The sequence below is a fragment of the Rhinolophus sinicus genome, chromosome 5 (genome assembly GCF_057876585.1).
Source record: "Rhinolophus sinicus isolate RSI-liver-muscle chromosome 5, RSI-T2T, whole genome shotgun sequence".
Lineage (NCBI taxonomy): Eukaryota > Metazoa > Chordata > Mammalia > Chiroptera > Rhinolophidae > Rhinolophus > Rhinolophus sinicus.
In genome coordinates this window covers 58,599,935-58,620,649 of record NC_142505.1, presented here as the reverse complement: position 1 = coordinate 58,620,649, position 20,715 = coordinate 58,599,935, and the positions used below count along the sequence as shown (strand labels likewise).

The 20,715-nt window shown below is 38.5% G+C and overlaps 1 long non-coding RNA gene across 4 annotated transcripts in view; it reads right to left on the bottom strand.

Moving 5' to 3' along the window:
• Nucleotides 1–15,042: 15,042 nt before the first annotated feature.
• The window catches only part of LOC109461181 (uncharacterized), a 363,848-nt gene continuing 358,175 nt past the window's right edge, over nt 15,043–20,715 (bottom strand). For 2 of the 4 annotated variants that reach the window (XR_016021311.1, XR_016021314.1), the window contains 2 exons: nt 17,019–17,261; nt 15,044–16,076 (listed from right to left, as the gene is read on the bottom strand). This is a non-coding gene — a long non-coding RNA (uncharacterized LOC109461181). Of the gene's footprint in view, nt 16,077–16,163; nt 17,262–20,715 lie in introns of those variants that run through there. The other 2 variants (XR_016021313.1, XR_012489737.2) reach the window with 2 other exon arrangements.

The following is a 20,715-nucleotide window of genomic DNA, read 5'->3' as shown; positions in this document are numbered from 1 at the left end:
CTTAGCCAAGAAATCCAGTGTGATAAACTGTCTTTTGCTGCATTTATCTAATTTGGAAGGATGAAGTCCCAAGCTGACCTGGCAGAATTTGAACTCTTGGTTCCAGGAAGTCTCAATGAGCCAAAGATAATGCTTGGCCATGGATTATGACCCCTGGCAGGCAAAATGTATAGCATCAAGCTTGTCTACACTGACAGTGCTTTTTAAAATAAGGAATTACAATAAAATACTCACTAAAAGCAGAGTCTTGGTGTCTGCCTTAAGGCAACAGGTAGATCATTCCAGAACGCTTCTGAAAAAGACCTTTGTTTGGGATACTCTCCATGGGGAGGAATAAGGAACTTATTTATCTGTGACTAGAAAATGAAAAAACAAAAGACAAGCAAGTTGTTCTTCCTACTTTAACATGAGTAAGGCCCAGGGAGAGAGAGACTCTCACACTACCCTAAGAAACGGTTACAAAAAGGTAATTTTCTCCTCCCTCGGGCTCTGCGGTAAAGTGGTTAGAGTCAGAACCAAGGAGAGAGAGGAGCAGCTTCTGTTCGCACCTTAGATAACTATTTCCTGCTTGTCCTTAGGCAGATTGCTTCATCAGTTTGAGAAGTCATGATTAAGAGTGTCTCAATTTACCCATCTAAAATAATAGCTGTTTCATCAGTATTGTGGGGTTTAATTAAAGCCTGTGAAGGGTAATAAGATCCTCAGATAAGACCCTGTGTAAACACTAAGTAATGTTCGTCTGTATACATACTTACCACATACAGATACAGACCTGGGTCTACAAAACTGAATTATCTGACAAAATTGTTTTCTTCATCACAGCAACCTACCTCATGTTAGCTTTGTTTTCCCATATCTAGAACATAAATTCCTTCAGGCCAGTAATCTCCAAGGATTGCCACATGGTAAGGCTCCTCGGTTAAATGGTAAAAATCACAACCAACCTCAGGTCACCTGCCTTCCTACAATGTTTTCCAAACCTCAGACATTTGTTTTCCAACTTCACAGATTTTGCTATTTCTGTTTACCACTTGTACCATCATTTACTCAATATCTTAAAGTTGGAATACTGTTCTCTTTAAAAAGTTTAGTTAGGGCAAAAACTTTGTATGATTATTATTTGCAGAAAACCAGTGTTTTCTAATGCACATTAATGTAAATACATACCTATTACATTTTTACACTTTTTTCATGTTATTTTTAAATTATCTTGCATACCACTAATGTAGAACTGTCACGTTTAAATGAGGTCGCAAGTAAAGATAATTCAAAATTGCATGAAATCCCCAGACTGTTTATGTTTTATGTATAACACTTTGATGCTATTCTTCTGGCAACTTTATCAATGTGCTGTTGCAATGTAACAAATTCCTCAAAACTCAGAGGTTTATAACAATACTCATTTATTATTACTTAAGGGTCTGTCTGTGCATCAGCTGGGTGGTTCTGCCGACTGGGCCAGGTTTGACTGATCTTGGCTGGCTTGCTCACATGTCCATGGCCATCTGACAGGCTGACTGGAGCTGGCTGGTCAAGGATGGGTTTACTCACATCTCTGGTGGTTGCCTGGCTATTGCCTTGGGGTAAATTTATTGACTGGGCCACATGTGTTTTATCTTCTAGAGGCTATGCTAGGCTTGTTCTCAATTTTCAAGGTTCCAAGAGAAAGCAGAAGCCACAAGGTCTCTTGAGGCCTAGGCTGGGAACTGGAACCACCTCACTTCTGCCATATTTTATTGGCCAAAGAAAATTGCAATGCCAGCTCATTCTCAAGAAATAAGGGAATGGACTGTGCTTCTCAATAGGAGGGGCTATCCGGTCACACTGCAGAGGGCCTTGACTCAAGGAGAAATGCAGACCTACAGCCATTTATGTAGTCAAGCTGCTACAGTTGCTTCAACTTGTGTTCAGGTTTAGCTTAGGAAAATGTTAAAATGAATGTGCTTTTCTTGAATTCACATGAAGTAATGGAGGAAAGATGACCTGGAGTTAGGGAACTTGGCTGCTGGACCCCATTCTTTGTAGTAGAAGTGACCTCGGACAAGTTAGTTCTCTTCTCTATGTCTCAACTTCCTTATCTACAAAGGGAGCAGTTGGATAGCCAAGAGTCACTAAATGAAGGGACTAATATAGTTTATTAGGATTAGGTTTTGCTGTAGTCCCAAGCTGCTCTTCTGGTGCTGAAAACTCATTAGCGAACCAGATTCCTCCAGGTTTTCTGCTTAGCCATCCCTGGGCTGTGGTCCTCATCCCCACAGTCCAAGTAGTTTCTAGAGTTTCAGCCATTACACGTTGAGTGCAGCAAGCAGAAGGTTGTGGGAGGCTGGACAACAGTCCCTCAACATGTCAGCATCCTAATCCCCAGAACCTCTGAGGGTTACCGTATATAGCAAGAGGTTTTTTTGCAGATGCAAGCAATTAAAGATCTTAAAATACAGGTGAGATGCCCAGCTAGCTCGGTAGAGCATAAGTCTCTTAAAATACAGATGAAATTAAGGAACTTAAAATGAGATTATTCTGGATTATGCAAGTAAACCCTAAATGTACCTACAAATGTCCTTGAAAAGGGAGGTAAAGGGAGATTTGACTATAGCAGAGAAAGAAGACAATGGGCTGACTGAAGTATGATACTATACTGCTGACTTTGAAAATGGAGGAAGGAGCCATGAACCAAATAATGTAGCTCTAGAAACTGGAAAAGACAAGGAAATGGATTCTCCCCTAGCTTCTTAGAAAAAACCCACAAAATTGATAAGACTTCAGCAAGTCAGCCCAAGAAAAAAGAGTGGGAACACAAGCTATTAAATTAAAGAATAAAAGAAGGAATGTTATTACTAACTTTAAAGAAATAAAAATGATTAGAAAAAATATTATGAACAACTGCATGCCAAGAAATTATACAACCTATATGAAATAGACAAATTCATAAAAGGCTACAAACTACCAAAACTGACTCAAGAAGAAATAGAAAATCTGATTAGACCTATAACAAGTAAAGAGATTGAATTAGTAGGTAAAATGATTCCCAGAAAGAAAAGCACAGGACCAGAGAGCATCACTGACAAATTCTAGCAAAAATTTAATGAATTAACACCAATTCTTCACAAATTTTCTCACTACATAGAATGGAGCATTTCCAAATTCAGTCTGTGAGGCTAGTATTACACTGATCCATAAACTGTCAAAGACATCACAAGAAAAGAACACTCCCTTATTAATATAGATACAAAATCCTCAAGAAAATGCTAGAAACCTGGATCCAACAATATTAAAAAGTAGTATATACCATAACAAAGTGGGATTTATCCCAAGAATGCAAGTTTAGTTTAATATCCAAAAATCAATCAATGTAATATACTATATCAAAAGTCAAGGACAGAAAAACACAAAATCATCTCAATAGATGTATAAAAAGCATTTGACAAAATGTAAAACCCCTCATGACAAAAATATTCAATAAACTAAGACTAGAAAGAAATTTCCTCAACCTGATAAAGGGCATCTACAAAAGAAAAAAAAAATGCTAACATTATACTACAGGTGAAAGACTGAAAGCTTTCCTTCTAAGATCAGGAACAAGACAAGAATGTCCACTTCTGCCACTGTAATTCAACATCATATTTGAGGTTTTAGTCAGGAAAGTTAAGTAAGAAAAAGAAACAAAGGCATCCAAATTGAAAAGGAAGGAGTTACTATCTCTATTTGCAGATGACATGTTCTTGTATATAGAAAACTCTACAAAAAGTTAAAACTATATAAGAACTAACAGAGTTCAGCAAGTTTGTGAGACACAGAGCAATATACAAAAATCTATTGTATTTTTATACAGTAGCAGTGGGCAAAGTGAAAGTGGTAATAAGAAATGAATTCCATTTACAGTAGCATCAAAAGAATAAGACACTAAGGGATAAATTTAACAAAAGAAGAACAAAACTTACACTCTGAAAACTACAAAGCATTGCTGAAAGAAATTAAAGAAGACCAAAATAAATGGCAAGTCATTCTATGTTCATGTACTGGATAATTTATAATATTGGAGAATATTACCATCTTAACAATATGTTAAGAATATGTAATACTGTGTTCTCCAAATTGATCCACAGACTCAGTGCAATTCTTTTCAAAATCCATACTGGCATTTTTGCAGAAGTTGACAAGGTGCACCAATATTTGTATGAAAATTCAAAGGATCCAGAATAGGTAAAACAACCTTGAAAAGTAAGAACAAAACTGGAAGACACACTAATTTTAAAAACTTACTACAAAGTTAGTAATCAAGACAGTATGGTACTAACATAAGGATAAATGTTAATATATAGTGCCATAGAATTAAATTGAGAATCTAGAAGTAAATCTTCATCTTTACAGTAAATTGATTTTTTACTATGTCATGAGGAGAATTAAAAGGAAGCAAAAATAGTCTTTTCAAAAAGTGGTGCTGGAATGACTTGGTGTCCACATACAAAAGAATGAAGCTGGACCCCCTTCCTCATACCATATATAAAAATTAACACAAAATGTATCCTGTGATCCTAAATGGATCAAGAGCTAAAACTATAAAACTTTTAGGAGAAAATATAGGAGTACATATTTATAACTTTGCTAGGCAATGGACTATTAGATATGACATCAAAATGCAGGCAACAACAACAAAAAACACCTAACTAGGACGTTATCATAATTAAAAACTGTTGTGTTCAAAGGATACCTTCAAGAAAATGAAAAGATAACCCACAAAATGAGAGACAATATTTACAAATCATATATCTGATAAGAGCCTTGTATCTAAGTTATATAAAGCATTCTTACAACAATAAAATGGTAAATAATCAAATTTAACAATGGGTAAAGGATTTAAATAGACATTTCTCCAAAGGAAATATATAAATTGCCAAACAGACCTGCAAAGATCTTTAACCATTGGGGAAACACAAATGAAAACTACAATGAGATATCATTTAACACACATTAAGATGACTACAAAAAAAATAGACAGTAACAGTGTTGGGGAGGATGTGGAGAAATGAAAATCCTCATGCACTACTGGGGGAAATTAAAAACTTTAAGCCACTTGGAGAAACAGTCTGGCAGTTCCTCAGAAGGTTAAATGTAGAGTTACCGTATGGTATGGCAATTCCAATCCTAAATATACACCCAAGAGAAATGAAAACATATGTTCATACAACAACAGTGTTCATAGTAGCCTTGTTCATAATGGCCAAAAGGCAGAAGCAACCCAAATGTCCATCAGTTGACGAATGGATAAATAAAATATGATATATTCATACAATGGAATATTCTATTCAGCCATAGAAAGAAATGATAATAATATGCTGCACTATGGACAAACCTTGAAAACACTGTGCTAAGTGAAAGAAGCCAGTCACAAATGACCATTGTATGGTTCCACTGATATGAAATGTCCAGAATCGGCAAATATATAGATATAGAAATTAGATTACTTGTTGCCTAGGGCTAGGGGATTTGGTTGTGGGGGATAAACAGGGAATGACTATTGATTGGTACAAGAAAATGTTCTAAAACTGACTGTGATGATGGTTATAAAACTTTGTAAGTATACTAAAATCATCGAATTGTACATTTTAAATGGATGAATTGTATCATATGTGAATTATATCTCAATCACTATACACACACAAACACACACACGAGGTGTGATAAAAACATATGGTGAATGTTTAAATGAAAATATGTTATTATAGTAAAAGACACATTGCCACTAATCTTCCTCAAAATACTCCCCCTCACTTTGAACACACTTATCCCATCATTTTTTGCCATTTTCTGAAGCAATTCTGGAAGTCCTCTTTCATGAGTGTCTTTAATTGCGCTGTCGTGGCTGCCTCATGTCCTGAGTCATTTTGACTTTGGGGCAGAGCCAGAAGTCACACGGTGCCAGATCCAGTCAATAAGGTGGATGAGGACACACTGCGATGTTTTTATTGAACAGAAATTGCCGTACCAGAAGTGATGTGTGACACGGAGCATTGTCATGATGGAAGATGATTTATGGCACACTTTCAAAACACACCTTCTCTCAACCATAGCTCACACAAACAAGTTGAAACCTGTCACACACTGCTACTAAGGTTCGACACTCTGCTTCCCGTATTGAAGATCCCTGACTTCCTGTTGGATGGGACTTCGCAGCAACATTCACCGTATTTTGTAATCACACCTCGTTTTATGTATATATATATATAGCTATGCTAGCTAAAAGAGAATGACCAGTAAACCACTACAACAACAGAAAACAGGCCTGGGGTTATATTCAGCCCATACATGAACAATTGGTGATACTTAAAACAGATTCTGCCTAAGAGCCTCTTCAACTTCAGGATTTTCATTTTAAGGCAGAAATTAAAGAAGCCTGACTCAGAAAAAAGGGAATTAACATTTAGTATACAGGACCAACAGGTGATGAGTTGATTATATATATGTAAAATAAAATACATATATTGTCTACTGACCAACATTATGGGAAAATGAGGAATAAAAGATATGCCTAATTGACCAAGTAGATAAAGAGAAAAAATTGTTTGCTAACTCCAAACATAAAACAGCACTGTCTGAAGACTGAAATTTCCTCCTTGGCGAGGGTACCTGATCTTATGAACTGAGAGGCAAAGAAGGTGCTGGAAAGAGCAAGAGGCATAGGAATTAGATAGTCCTGGGTACCAGTTCAGGCTCTGTCAATTGTTACTGTCACCTGGGACTCACCATTCCCAGGCCTCTGTTGCCTTATTTATAAATAAAGACAATAAAGCGATCCTAAAAATGTGTTGGGAAGATTAGGGCTATAAAAATACACCTGGCATATTGAAGGTACTCAAAAAACATTAATTTCCTTCCTTCCTTTTGTGTGGCAGAAAACGCAGCCGTACAGTTTAAGATGCTATAGAGTACAAGAAAATAATTCTTCAAATTCACTAGCATAGACCCAAATCTACCATCCTATTCTATATTATCATTTTCTCGTTTTTAAAAATTCACCATGTATGCTCTCCTTGCATTCTGGAGGAAGCATAATTTACTATTAGCACAATAGTATGTGATTTAGAAAACTGTGTTATTTCATTTAAAGGGGAAAGGAAAACTCCCTACCACCACCACTACTGCCAAAAAGCATCAACCGAGGGCTTCTAGATTTCAGAATAAATCAGGTGAGAAGGATAAAGAAAATGATTTGCCCAGAAAAAGTAAAATTCAGCTTTGAACCTACAAGTGGTCCTTAAGCAAAATTAGATAAAAAATCCTGTGAGTTGCAGGCAAGTGCTGAAAAGAAGTGCAAGGTGTTCCAGAAGAATCTAGAGTGAGAGGACCTAATTTTGTAGAACTGGCTCTTAAAGTAGCTGCATCACCGATTCTGCTTCCTCCCACCCCTCCCCACCAAACGGTTTGAAACTGGCCTTTTTTTGAAGTTGGTCTTTTAAACAATCATTTGCTGTCTTTAAAAAGTTTGAAATGACTGTCTCAGTAAAAGTGAAATCAATATTCTTTCAGTCTGGGCTTTTAGCAGATAATGTCTCCCCATAAATCATGGGCATAATGACTGGAATAATTCATCATCTCATTACATTTACATATGATGCGCCACATTGTTCTGAGACGAAGGTTATGTTTCCTGCCTGGGATTCCATCCAGAAACAAATAAAAGACTAAGGAACCTGCTGATTTCATGGTCCGTTTATAGAAGCTGTTTTGGATCAGTTTTCTGTCTGTCAGCTACTTTTTCTTTACAATCCTTCTGTGTGCACACTGCAGGGATGTATCCTTCCAGCTCAAGAATTTCAAGAACCTTTAAAACTTTATTTGCTGAAGAGGTGCCTGTCTAGGTTGAAGACGTTCTCAGTGCCAGGTCCAAGGTTATCTGTCAAACAGTCAAGTGTTTACTGCGTACCTACCAGGTTTGTAGTATGGCACTGGATGCTGGGTACACATGAAGTAAAGTCGAACATGGTCTGTTCTCATTGAGCTTGCCATTACCTGGGGGCAAATGATCAAATAATCATGCCATCTTTGCTAGTAGCAAGTATTGGGAAGGCTTGTATCTGGTCTGTGGAAGGCAGCCCTGCGAGTGATGTTCAGGGTAAGATCTAAAGGTCAGGTATTAGAATTAGAGTATTTTAGACAGAGGGAACAGAATACTATGTTATTTAGAAAACTGTGTTATTTCATTAAACTCAATAAAGGAATGAATAAAAGAACAGCAACAACAAACAGACGAGTGAATCAACCAAGAGTGCACATAATGGCTCCAAATTTTGAGGACCTCTTCCGTACCTAATCCAGGAGTACTGAGTTAGTGAACTGTCCGTGAAGACCTGTTTAGGCCTGTGGTATTACCCCTTCACCGCAAACTCTTCCTATTTATACAGACTGTGGAATCCCGATCTTGGTATGTACCTAGAGAAAAACAGACCTAAGTGTGAATCTCAGAGTTACCCAATACGGTTTACTTGGTCCAGGGTTTGGTGGAGTGAGTTACTTTCTCAAACTCAGTTTCTTCAACTGTAAAATGGGCATTATGAGATCCTCTTAGGGCTGCTGTGAAGATTAGAAGAAATCATGTATGTCAAAGCAGAAAAACACAGGTGTTAAGAAGCTAGGCTGGGTCCCTTAGTGGACTGTGTCTGAATCTCTCCTGGTCCACTACTTAGTCATGTGACCTTGGGCAAGTTACAAATAGTTATGCTATAACACAACATACACGTTCCTAAAAATCATGCACTTTGCTAAATTGGGCAATAAGAACTACAGAGGTTATGGGGGAAATGAGGCTAGGGACACCACATAAAAACTTGTTAGTGATACGTAAAATAAAGACAGGAATCTAATAAATGGTAGTTTACACTTGTTAAATAGCTGGGAAATAAATGTGACAATAAATGTTTTGCCCTGAAAAAAACCTTGTGTTTGCTCATGGAAGTGGGCATTGAAAGGGGCAAAGCTTTCAGGCAATTGTCAAGTGCTGGAAGCAGGTTTATCTGAAATGGGACGGAAAGGTGAGGTGCCAGATATGGGTGGTGTGGCTCATCACACACGAAGTGAACTGAGGTGGGATGGCAGATGACTGAGGGGTGTGCAGGTGGGCGTTTTGTGCATTTGCATGCAGCCCTGTTTGGCCAAGTGTTCTGCATTCACCCCCGTGTTTCTTGTAGTGAGGCTTGAGCGTAAGCAAACACAAAAATCACCAATTCACATTATGCTTCAATTATTCCCTAACTTACCAGTTATGCTGGAGTAAAGAAGCATTATAGAAGAACTGCATGTTTTTGTCCTTGCTCTGCCTCAGTACTCTCAGCTGGAAATGGGGATAATTTTAGTGCCGGCCTCCTAGGGTGGTTGTGATCATAATTACACAAGATGGATCCATATAAAATGTCTAATACTGGGCATGACCTAGATGTTTGGTGCCTTTTGCCTACGCATTTAACATTGCATGTCGTATTAAATTTGATTTGGAGATTTTTACTGGAGGAAAAGTGACTTCTTGGTAAGTGAGGGATTCACCTTGTTGCACAGAGCTTGGCAGGGGCGCACATACGTGCACACCCCTAATATGTGCCCCAAGTCTCCTCCTGTTTCTCAAACAGGCCTGATGAGGAAGGCTGAAGGCCATGTCTTCGTGGGAGGAGGCAGGGAGAAAAAATGGCATCGATGGCTCTCTAGGCTAAGGAAGGGACAAAGAATCTAAGGTGACTGTTCCACAGCTCATCTAGGGGTAGTCCTTTGCCTCAGATGCAGCTCTTCCTGCCCATAGTCCTGGGGTAGGTCCCATAGCCCTCTGTAGCTGTAACCCACCCACTTCTTGGTGCCTCTCCAAACTGAGCCTGAATTCCAGAGGTTTCCCTATCAATGATGGCAATTGGCCCAGCCCACAGTGAAGTCCAGATAGGTAATTTCATCTTTCATCTTCCCTCCTTTTTGGTAGCTGCAGACAGCTGGCTAAGAACAGATGTGAGGAGCCAGGGTGTAACTTTCAGAGTTTGGGTGGCTGAGCTAGGAAACAAAGGCAACAGGCTTATGTGAGGTGCATGCCAGTTGTTTGTGGAAACTTACGAGGCTTCAGTACAGACAGCTGTGTGGGCTCCCCTGGTGGTGTTTGCTTCCAGCTGAACATGCTGCAAGCTTCTGAGTCATACACTCTGTTTCCTCCCCACAGGCTTCTACTCCCACCTGTATGTTTAGTGGGCACAGTGCTGCCTCCTCCTCGGTCTCCATTCCCAGAATGCCCTCTCTTACTTGACATATCCCACTCTCCTTCCAAGAGTGACCTCAACCCCACACCTTCATTGCCACTGTCTATCATCACTTCTGACTCTGAACTCATCCCTTATAAGGTTATTATTACCAACTCGAAACTGCATCCTGTGCGTCCCTGTGACCTCCAGCTCTCTGATCATTGTACTTTTTGGTACACACATCTTCCATCACCCCAACTGGGAACAGAAGGGTGACATGATTAAGAGCACAGACTTTAGAGGTAGACAGATCTGGGCTAGAATTCTGCTTCTACGTGGAAAGATGCTTCACTTCTCTAAGCTTTAGTTTCTCCTGCAAAATGGGGAGAGTAGTGGCTACTTCCTTGGGGTTGCTATAAGGATTCAATTAAATAATACCTGTGAAACACTCAACACAGCACCTGACACAGATTAAATACTCCGCAAATGTACCTATTGTGATTATTAGAAGGTTTAACTTCTCGCGAACAGTGGCAGTGGCCTCATGAAGCTAAATCCACACAGTAGGAGATGTACAAATACTTATCAAATGAATGAGTTTTCACTTGTTATTAATGTTGTGTTCCAGTCCATATTTTTATATGAATGTTTCATGTATCCATTCTTATGAATTGTCCAATATATGCCAGACCCAAGTAGGGAAGAGGGGACAGGAGTAACAGGATAGATAGTGCTGAAGAAAGGCACTGCAGGGAATTACCATTCTTGACCACCACCACCACCATCACCCCACCTGGAATTTGTCTCCTGAAGTACTTCGGGCATACATTTATTTTTTTCAAGTTTATATATTTGATTATATCAGGTAATGAAATATAGATTTTGACTAGCAGAATGATGCATCACATAGGCAAAACACTGATGGACTAATGAGCAAATGCCAAATGCTATAACCCTGAAATAAATTAGTCAGTGTAACTAAAAGTCTAGTGCAAAAATGATTCCACTCCTTGACCTTGGTTTTCATGAGATTTGTGGTCTGTAGGATTTTAAGGGTGGTATTAGAGGCTGTCTGACCACTCTGTCTTACCACTTTGACTGGATTCCCTATTTAATCTAAAAAGCCTACCTACGTACATTCAACAAACATAGATGTTTGGTTTCATGATGAAAAAACTAGCTTAACTGAAAGAATGTATATTATACAGCACTGTGTTACTCAAGGTGTATGTCATGCAGAGTATCATGTGGGGTCTCTGGTCCCGCTCCCCACATAAGAACGCAGGATATGGTGAGGCCAAAAGGAACACCCACAGAGCCGTAGATAGGGGCGTCATACCACTATATTCTTGCTGACGGCCCAGAGAGACTCACGAAGCAGGATCCACACGATCCACAGTTTGCCATTCACCTTTTCTGCCTGCCAACCAACCAACTAATCAACGCAGTCCCGGCAGTTACATCAGTCGCCAATTGGCTAACCGGTTACAGCTGATGGCCAACCAATCACAGTCGATGGTCATTCACCACCAGAGCCAGCACCTCCCCACTCGAGGCCGAGAGCCTGGAAACTACTCTGTGGAACTCTGTCCCCACAGTGTAGATTCTAAGGTCAGCACCCAATATTGATTTTTTGTTTTGTTTGTTTTATCTTGTTTTCAGCAAGTATCTCCAGTTGATTCTGGCACAGGTAGTATAAATAGACCACAGTTTGAGAAACTGCTTTAGAGAATGTAGATGGTATCTGAAAGTCATAGAAATAAGTTCAAAATGGGTCTGAATAAGAGTGCCAGGCACTGTGAATTGGGATCAGAGTGAATTTGTACTACGAGAATAATATTCAGGTAGAATTATGGCTTGGGAGTTTGAATTACAGTCTGGATTGCTCCAAATTTGCATTTTCATGAGTCCCAAAAGTATGAAATCTACATCACTAGACTTTTAGCTTTTTTAACTCAACTTCAGTCCACAGGTGTCTCTACAGAATTGTGTTAATAGAAATACCCCAAAGACTGCTTTTAAGGAGTTCGCAGTTGATTTGGAGGGACAAGACACGTTTGCATGAAACTTTCAAATATTAGCATCAGTTAGTAGGTAATTAATTATGTAAACCCAAGAGATAACCAATGGAATGGGAATTCAGAAGTACGAGAGATCTGGTCCAGATAAAAGGGTTAGTGGCAGGTAAAATCAAAGGTGAGGGACTGACTTGTCTGAGCTCTAAAAGGGATGAAGAATGAAGGTGAAAAGAGGGCATCCCTCGGGCAACCACAGTACGAATTATGCAGGAAAGCATTGGAGGGTGTTGGCTTGGTGTTGACATTAGACATGGGTTCTCAAATGGAGCATAACCACCAGGAAGCTTTTTGGAAATTTGCAGGAATAATTTAGACAGTCACAACTGGGGGGACACTACTGGCATTTAGTAGGAAGCGTCTGGGGCCGCTATTCAGCCTGCAGTGGATGAGGTGGACACACAAAATAGGAAATTTTCCTGTGTGCTGTATAACTTTAAAATATCCTATTGGACATTTATTTGGTTGAAAAACCTGCATATGATTATCTTATGTAGAACCTAGACTGGATAGATGATAGTAGGTAAGTAGATGATACATAGATGATAGATAGATAGATAGATAGATAGATAGATAGATAGATAGACAGATGATAGATAGATAGATAGATAGATAGACAGATGATAGATAGATAGATAGATAGATAATGAGTTCATATTATTATATCTTCCAGGAATGCAACTACATAGGGTAGGTTATAGTTAATTAACTTCAGACATTTACCAAGCATTGCTCGCTCACCATTTCAAAAAATCATATCACTGATGACAATGCTACCTGTGACAATTTGGTTTTGAGTATCAGTTTGAGTTTGTAGCTGTCACATTCATAGTAATTATATGCATGTATATACAAATGTACTTATTTAGTTCTCATTTCAAAATGTGAAATTGAAAGAGAAAGAACACACATTCCGTGAGCACACTAACTTTTCTGAAATCCAAGATAATGTGATATTAAGTGATGCAAGCATCAGTATGATTTTTAGTATAATCATGCCTGAGTACTTATACTTTAAAATGTGTTACTTTATTATAAATTAATTATTTTTATTTATCATCTGTATTGTAGTGAGATCATGTTAATATTTTTCAAACGGTGTGTGTAGTATGGTTATGTTATGAAAAGTTTGTAACAGAAATGGGATGCAGGGTTTGATAAAAATAAAACGCCTGGGTTAAGACATCAGGCCTGAGAATTACAAGGACATGTTTGCTTAAATTCACTGGGAGTCGGGGCTGGGCTGGGCATGGAGTGGAGGTGAACCTTTGTTTGACTTTTGATCTTACTTCCCTAGCGCCAAGATAATATTTGCTCAAATATATCAACTTTTAGTCATCTGTTTTAACAAGAGGTAGATGGGCCTTTTAATATTTTTTGCAATATTTAAATGACTTATATCTGATATGGATGTTTCTGCAATAACAGATTTGGCCAAGTAAACAACTGTTGTAAGATGGCCTTATCAGCATTTTCAGTGGCTCAAAATGTTTTCCTCATGTTTAGAAAGCACAGTATCAGAGGGGTCTCCACTGAGATTTATCTGAATAAGCCATTTTAGTGATAAGTAAAGAACGCAACCCAACAGCATCACCTCCCCCAACACACACACACACACACACACACACACACACACACACACACACACACGCACGCACCAGTTTATGTTCTTAAGCTCTACAGCGTTTCTTTCTTTTCTTTTTACAAACAAAGTAATGCTTCCCCCACTCCCTGACATATGGTTGATGCTTCCCAGAACTCCATGCTTCTCTAGAAACTATTCCTCAGGCAAGTCTGAGGTCCATTTAAACCAAACTTTGGCAAAAGAGAGAAATCTCATGTTTCCTCACGGACATAATTAAATTGCAAAGCATGGCATTAAGTCTCCACAGTTGGGGCTACAAGTTGTTCTTAAATGTTAGAGAGTTGGGGCTAGGGTAAGCCCCAGCTCTGATTTCCCAGTATCTGAGGATGGCAGCATGTATCGTAGGGGCTTATGAGATTCTACCAAGGGAAAGTAAACATTGCTTTTGCTTAGAAAACAAATATATTTTCTATGTCACTTTAAGAAATGAAAGAATGAAACCATAAAATAAAATCAATAGCGATTGGTTATAGAAACATGAACTGTGTAATGCTGTTAGGTGTTCGATAAAAGAATCATCTAGACCCATTCTCAAAGATCCCCTGGTCATTGTTTGAGATGTTTTTCTCTCTTGAGGCATAAATAACCAGGAAACAGCAAATGTGGAGCTAACTTTTTTCCAGGAATTGCAGCCAGATGCCATGTTTGCTCTTCTTGGGCCTGCAATACCCATTAAGAAGGGGCTGTTTATACCACAAATGGCACGCAAAATAAATAAATAAATAAAGCACGCAAGCAAGCTTATTCATGGTGAGCATGCAGCTTTGATTGGTCTTAAAAAACTTATCCATTTTATCTAGGAAATGTTTTTTGTAACATGATACACCCAGTATTTCAATTCCAGTGTCACTTTACTAGGGGTGCCTGCTGCTGAGTACATAAAATGGACTAACTAATTTTGGTTTGGGTTTTAGTTTTCTAGGAAGTTGTTTTGGAATCCAGTGGCTAATATTATCCACTGGGCAATAGTCAACACTACGTTCAAGTTTAGGAGCTTGGGCTTTGTAGGCTCATAGATGTGGGTTTGAAACCACAAGCTCTACTCATGAGCTGGATGCCTTTGGGGAAATTAATGTAAAATCAATAGCAATTACAATTGTATTGTGAAATATTTTAAACACAAATAAAATGAGAGAACATAGTGCAATAAGTCTTCACTTAACATCATTAATAGGTTCTTGGAAACTGAGACTCAAGCGAAATTATGTGTAATAAAACCAATTTTATCGCAGGTTAATTGATATGAACAAGAGTTAAGTTTCTACAGCATATCTCTGGTCACAAAAATATCACCAAACTTCTAAATACATACCCCAAACATTTTTAATATTAGACATTAAAATAAATGTAGGCTGTATATACATTTAATAAAGATTATTAAAAACCAGTGAGACAATTATTTTCCAGCTCAATTATTCCAGTTCAGGGAAACCAGCCTGGACAGGAAGTCCTTCCATCACAAGGTACACACCCATTCCCCACACCCTCACTCAGGCTGGGATAACATAGACAGGCCAGTTCACCTCATGTGGCCATCTTTGGGACATGGGAGGAAACCAGAATCCACGGAGAAAACCCACACAGACATGGGGAGAATGTGTGAACGCCACACAGACAAGTGAGTGGCACCGATGGGATTCGATTATTTTTTCTCACCAACATTATAACAAAACAATGTTGAAGGAAACAATGCTATTCAAGAACCTGCTGTACAATAAACTCTACATGTATCCATCACCCAACTTCAAAAATTGTCATTTTGAGCAAGTTACTTAATGTTTGCAGCAGTAAAATGAGAATACAGTAGTCCCCGTCATCCATGGTTTTGCTTTCTGCAGTTTCAGTCACCTGTGATCAACTGCAGTCCGAAAATATTAAATGTGAAATTGTGGGAATAAAGAATTCATAAATTTCAAATTGTGCACTGTTCTGAGCAGAGTGCTGAAATCTCACCTTGTTGCCCTGTCCCGTCCTGTATGTTAACCATCCCTTTGTCCAGTGTTCACACATTGTATACCCTACCCACCCATCAGTCACTTAGCTGGCTCAGTGGTGCCACAGTGCTTGTGTTCAAGTAACTTTTTTTTCCTTAATAATGGACCAGAAGCAGAAGAGTAGTGATGCTGGCAATTCGGATATGCCAAAGAGAAGCTGAAAAGTGAAAAGGTGAATACAGTGCAATAAGATATTTTGAGAGAGTGAGAGAGAGACCGCATTCACATAACATTTATTCCAGTATATTGTTATAATTTTTAATTTTATTATTAGTTATTGTTGTTAATCTCTTACTGTGACTAATTCATAAATTAAAGTTTGTAACAGCAATGTATGTACAGGAAGAAACAGCACAGAGGGTGCCAAAAAATGTATACTCATTTTAAGAAAGGAAAACTGTATTAAAATTGTAATACTCAATACATACCGATAACAAAAGATGAATACAAGTCACGTTTGACTTCTGCAATTATAAGAGGTGCTCAAAGTGGTTACCATCTGCGTCCAGACACTTCTGATTACGGCGAACTAACTGTTGAGCAACACTGACTAAAGTGTCCACTTGGGTACATTTTTTTGGCACCCCTGGTATATATAGAGTTTTGTACATCCATGGTTTCAGGCATCCACTGGGGGTCTTGGAACATATCCACTGAGGATAACGGGGGACTACTATAATAATAATTCACACATCCAAGAGTTCTTGTAAGGATTTTCAGAGCAATTGTATATGGGACGTTTTAGCACAGAAACTGGCATATAATAAATGCTCCAAAAAGTTTATTCAAATTTAAACGAAAAATATCTTTGGTTCAAATACAACCTATGCTACATGGAAAACAGTATCTTTGTGTTTTTACTGGCCTTCAGAACTTCACAAAGCATACAGACCCTTAGTATGAAATGATTAGATCTTGTATTAAAAAGTAACCCCCCAAATAGCACGGAAATCTGATGCATAGATAACCAGGGTTGTGTCTCAGTGAAAATTCCAAATGACCCATGAAAGGCTTTTTAAAAAGTTCCTTAGGAAGATAACTGTGCTTGAAAAAACAGTGGGTACAATAAAGGAACAAGTTTATGGCAAAAAAATCTTACCCCAAGGAAAGAATATCCTTTTTCCTTCGGTCTCCGGCCGCCAGCACCAGATGAAGTCACAGTTAATAGTCCTGCCATTTCCTTTGATTCTCAGTGGCCTTCAAGGTAGTGAGTGAAAACATTCTTTTGGTGCCAGAAATAGTTGTTGCTCTTGGGATAGAATGAGAAACTTTTTCCTGAGCTTCAGGATTCAGAGTGATTAATTTGCAGAAAGTTCTCACGGGCCAGTTAGATGGGGCCCCCCTGCGTGGAGAGGTGGCAGGGAAGAAGAGTTTAAGAAGATGAAAAATGAGCTGGGTACCCATGGTGCTTTGCAAAGAAGCTCAAAAAAGAAAAAAAGTTAAAATGTGCTGGCGGAGAAAAGGTAGTTTCACACTTGATTTGTATGGGCAGGGTACATAAGAATGTAGAATTTTTAAAATGCAAAACTAGAAGTTTTTCTGAACCCCCCAAAATATAAAAAAAATATTTGTTTATTTGTTTTTTTCAGTTACAGTTGACAATATCATTTTATATTAGTTTCAGGTGCATAGTGGATAGACATTTATAGAACTTATGCAGTGTCTCTCACTGACTAGTCTAGTACATACCTGACACTATACATAGTTGTTGCAACATTGTTGACTATATCTATATGCTGTACTTTACATCCCTGTGATTATTTTGTAACCACAATTTGTTTCTTTTTTTAAAATAAGTTTTATTTTTCAGTTACAGTTGACATATGATATTATATTAGTTTCAAGTATACAACATATTGATTAGACATTTGTATAACTTATGAAGTGATCACCTTGATAACTCTAGTACCCATCTAACACCCTACATAATCATTACAATATTATTGACTATACTCCTTATGCTATAATTTACATCCCCATGGCTATTTTGTAACTACCAAATTTCTATTTCTTAATCCTCTCACCTTTTCTTTACCCTACTCCCCAACTCCTCTTCCCTCTGGTAACCATCAGTTTGCTCTCTGTATCTATGAGTCTGTTCCTGTTTTGTTTATTCATTTATTTTTTTTAATAAGTTCTTTTACTTTTCTTATTTTTTATTTATTATTTTTAACTTTTTAAAAATTTATTTAAGTGTGTTTTTCCAGGACCCATCAGCTCCAAGTCAAGCAGTTGTTCCAATCTAGTTGTGGAGGGCGCAGCTCACAGTGGCCCATGTGGGGATGGAAATGGCAACCTTGTTGTTAAGAGCACCACGCTCTAACCAACTGAGCCAACTGGCCGCCCCTGTTCATTTATTTTGTTCTTGAGTTGCTTCCATATCTTGGCTATTGCAAATAGTGCTGCAATTAACATAAGGGTACATATATCTTTTTGAATTAGTGTTTTGGATGTTTTTGTATAAATACCCAGAAGTGGAATTGCTTTAGTTTTAATTTTTTGAAGAACCTCCAAACCATTTTCCGTAGTGGCTGCACCAGTTGATAACACAGGCAAACACATGCACACTGCTTTAAACACTAAAGGTAAACGTTTATATCATCATTATTATCATTCTTTTGAGTTGCTGAGCGGTGCTACTGGATGGAGAAATTTTTCTGAAAAACATTTCTGTTGGCAATAGGCAGATAATGAACTTGATGTGGAACTTCTGATGCAGTAATTTCATGGTTTCCTTTTGACAAGCTGCAGAAAAATCCTTCAATAAATCACATTGTTTCTCTCTTTGGCATCTGATCTGTTGACTCCACTTCTACTTTAAACAATGAGTCAAGGTTGTATCTGACAGGATAAGAGTTGAAAAAACAACAACAAAATCTGATTCTTTTGGTTTTGATCCTACCCCAGGGCCATTTTACTAAGTAAGTGTTCAGAGCTGACCTGTTGAATGAATGAATGAATGAATGAATGAATGAATGAATGATATACACTTTCATTGTCTATTCTGGTTCTTTCCCCTACTAGGCCATGCTTTTTTTCCCCTCTTATGTTTGTTTTATCTGCCTATCCTTAAACAAAACCAACGAGTTCAATTCATGTATCTTCTCCTTGTTTTACAACCCACCTCATCTCTTGTTTATTTAAATAGAAGCTAAATATTAAAAACCTGGGAGTATTTAATTTTAAAAAGCATCTTCTACAAGCTCTTTTCTGGGAAGAGTACAATATTGAACAAAGAAGGCACAATCCATAGTGAATGAATTTAAAAGTGTAATGGATTTAAAAGTTCTTTAACGGCACTAGTGTAGAAAAGCCCAACTAAATACTCAGGATTTAAGGATAACTTCTGGAAAACAACACCATCTTGAAGGACTGCTTTTCATCCTTCTTTGTGTTTGCTTGGCCCACTACAGTCACTATTGTAATGCGGTAATTGCTTACATGAGTTAGGCATTGTACCAAAGAGTGAATCCTTTACAACCATACTTTAAGGTGTCTATCCTTGTGTCTATTTTATGCATGAGTAAAAGATAAGTCTCAGAGAGGTTGAGTGTCTTGTCTAAGGTTACACAGCTGGTAAGTTGCCAAGCCAAGGTTTGTGTGCTAGTTAAGCAGAGAGTAATTTGGGCCTCCCCCCAAAAAAATTTTTCCCCATGTAGACACAGACTCCTCTCATAAGTACAGGGCTTCTATATGTTGCTTTTACCTTCTGCTGACCTATTCAGCAAATCTTTCTATGATTGTCCATTCTCCAAAGTTCAGTGAAAGTAATAAGAACAGGGCATGGGGTCTTGCATTCTTGAGATCTCCTTTAACAAAAATTAGGAAATGGGATCTTTCTTGTTCAGAGTAGGTCAATTTTTGCAACTATTCTGTGGGTTGGTACAACAAATTGAAAATATATATGGCATTTAACAAGAATGTAATGGGACCACAAGTCAAATTAGAGTGGTAGAAAGATAAAATGAGAAGTAAAAATTAGAAAAGGAAAGAGTGAACTCCTGATTTACTTGGCAGTAAATAGGGAGGAGAAATAATGGGTTTGGGCATGAGTGGAGAGGGAGGAGAGTGAAACTAATACCAAAGGAAGGCTGGGGATGAAACAGTCTCTCTCCCCAACTTCACCTATAGCCTGGTCCCCACATCTCCTCTCTGCCTTTGCCAAATCAGCTTTCATTACAGTCTCCTCCACCTTCCTAAATCACACTGACTTGCTCAGTCCTCATCTCAGTTGACTTTCCAGAAGTACTTGCATTATTGCCTAGGGCTGCTTTCCTTCCCTTGGCTCCAGGGCACAATTCTTTCTGAGTTTTGTCCTATTATTGCTCTTTGTCTTTCTCCTTCGGGGGTTCATCTCCTACCCAGGGGTTAAATGTTGGCGGTCCTAGGCCCTCTGCTTTTCTTAGTTTGACTTCTCTGCCTGGTGACCTCATCCACCCCCATCATTCCATATCACACATGTTCTCAGATGACTCACAATTTTTATCTGCAGTCTTGATCTCCCACTTAGCTCCAGACCCATATATTTATGAACTGTCTGCTTGCCATCTTTTGAATGCCTCCGAGGTACCTCACATTCATCAAGTCTTAGACTGAGCTCGTAGTCTCCTCCAGGCCTGGTCCTCATCCAGGGTCTCTCCGTGACCGCACCACTGTCTGTCTAGTTGCTCAAGGAGCTGTTCTCTCCCTTGATTCATATTCATCACCAAGTCTTCTTGATGTCACCCTCCTAAGTCTCTCTCAAACTCACCTGCCTCTCTGTCTCCGCTGCCATACCCCAGTCCAGGTTACAATTA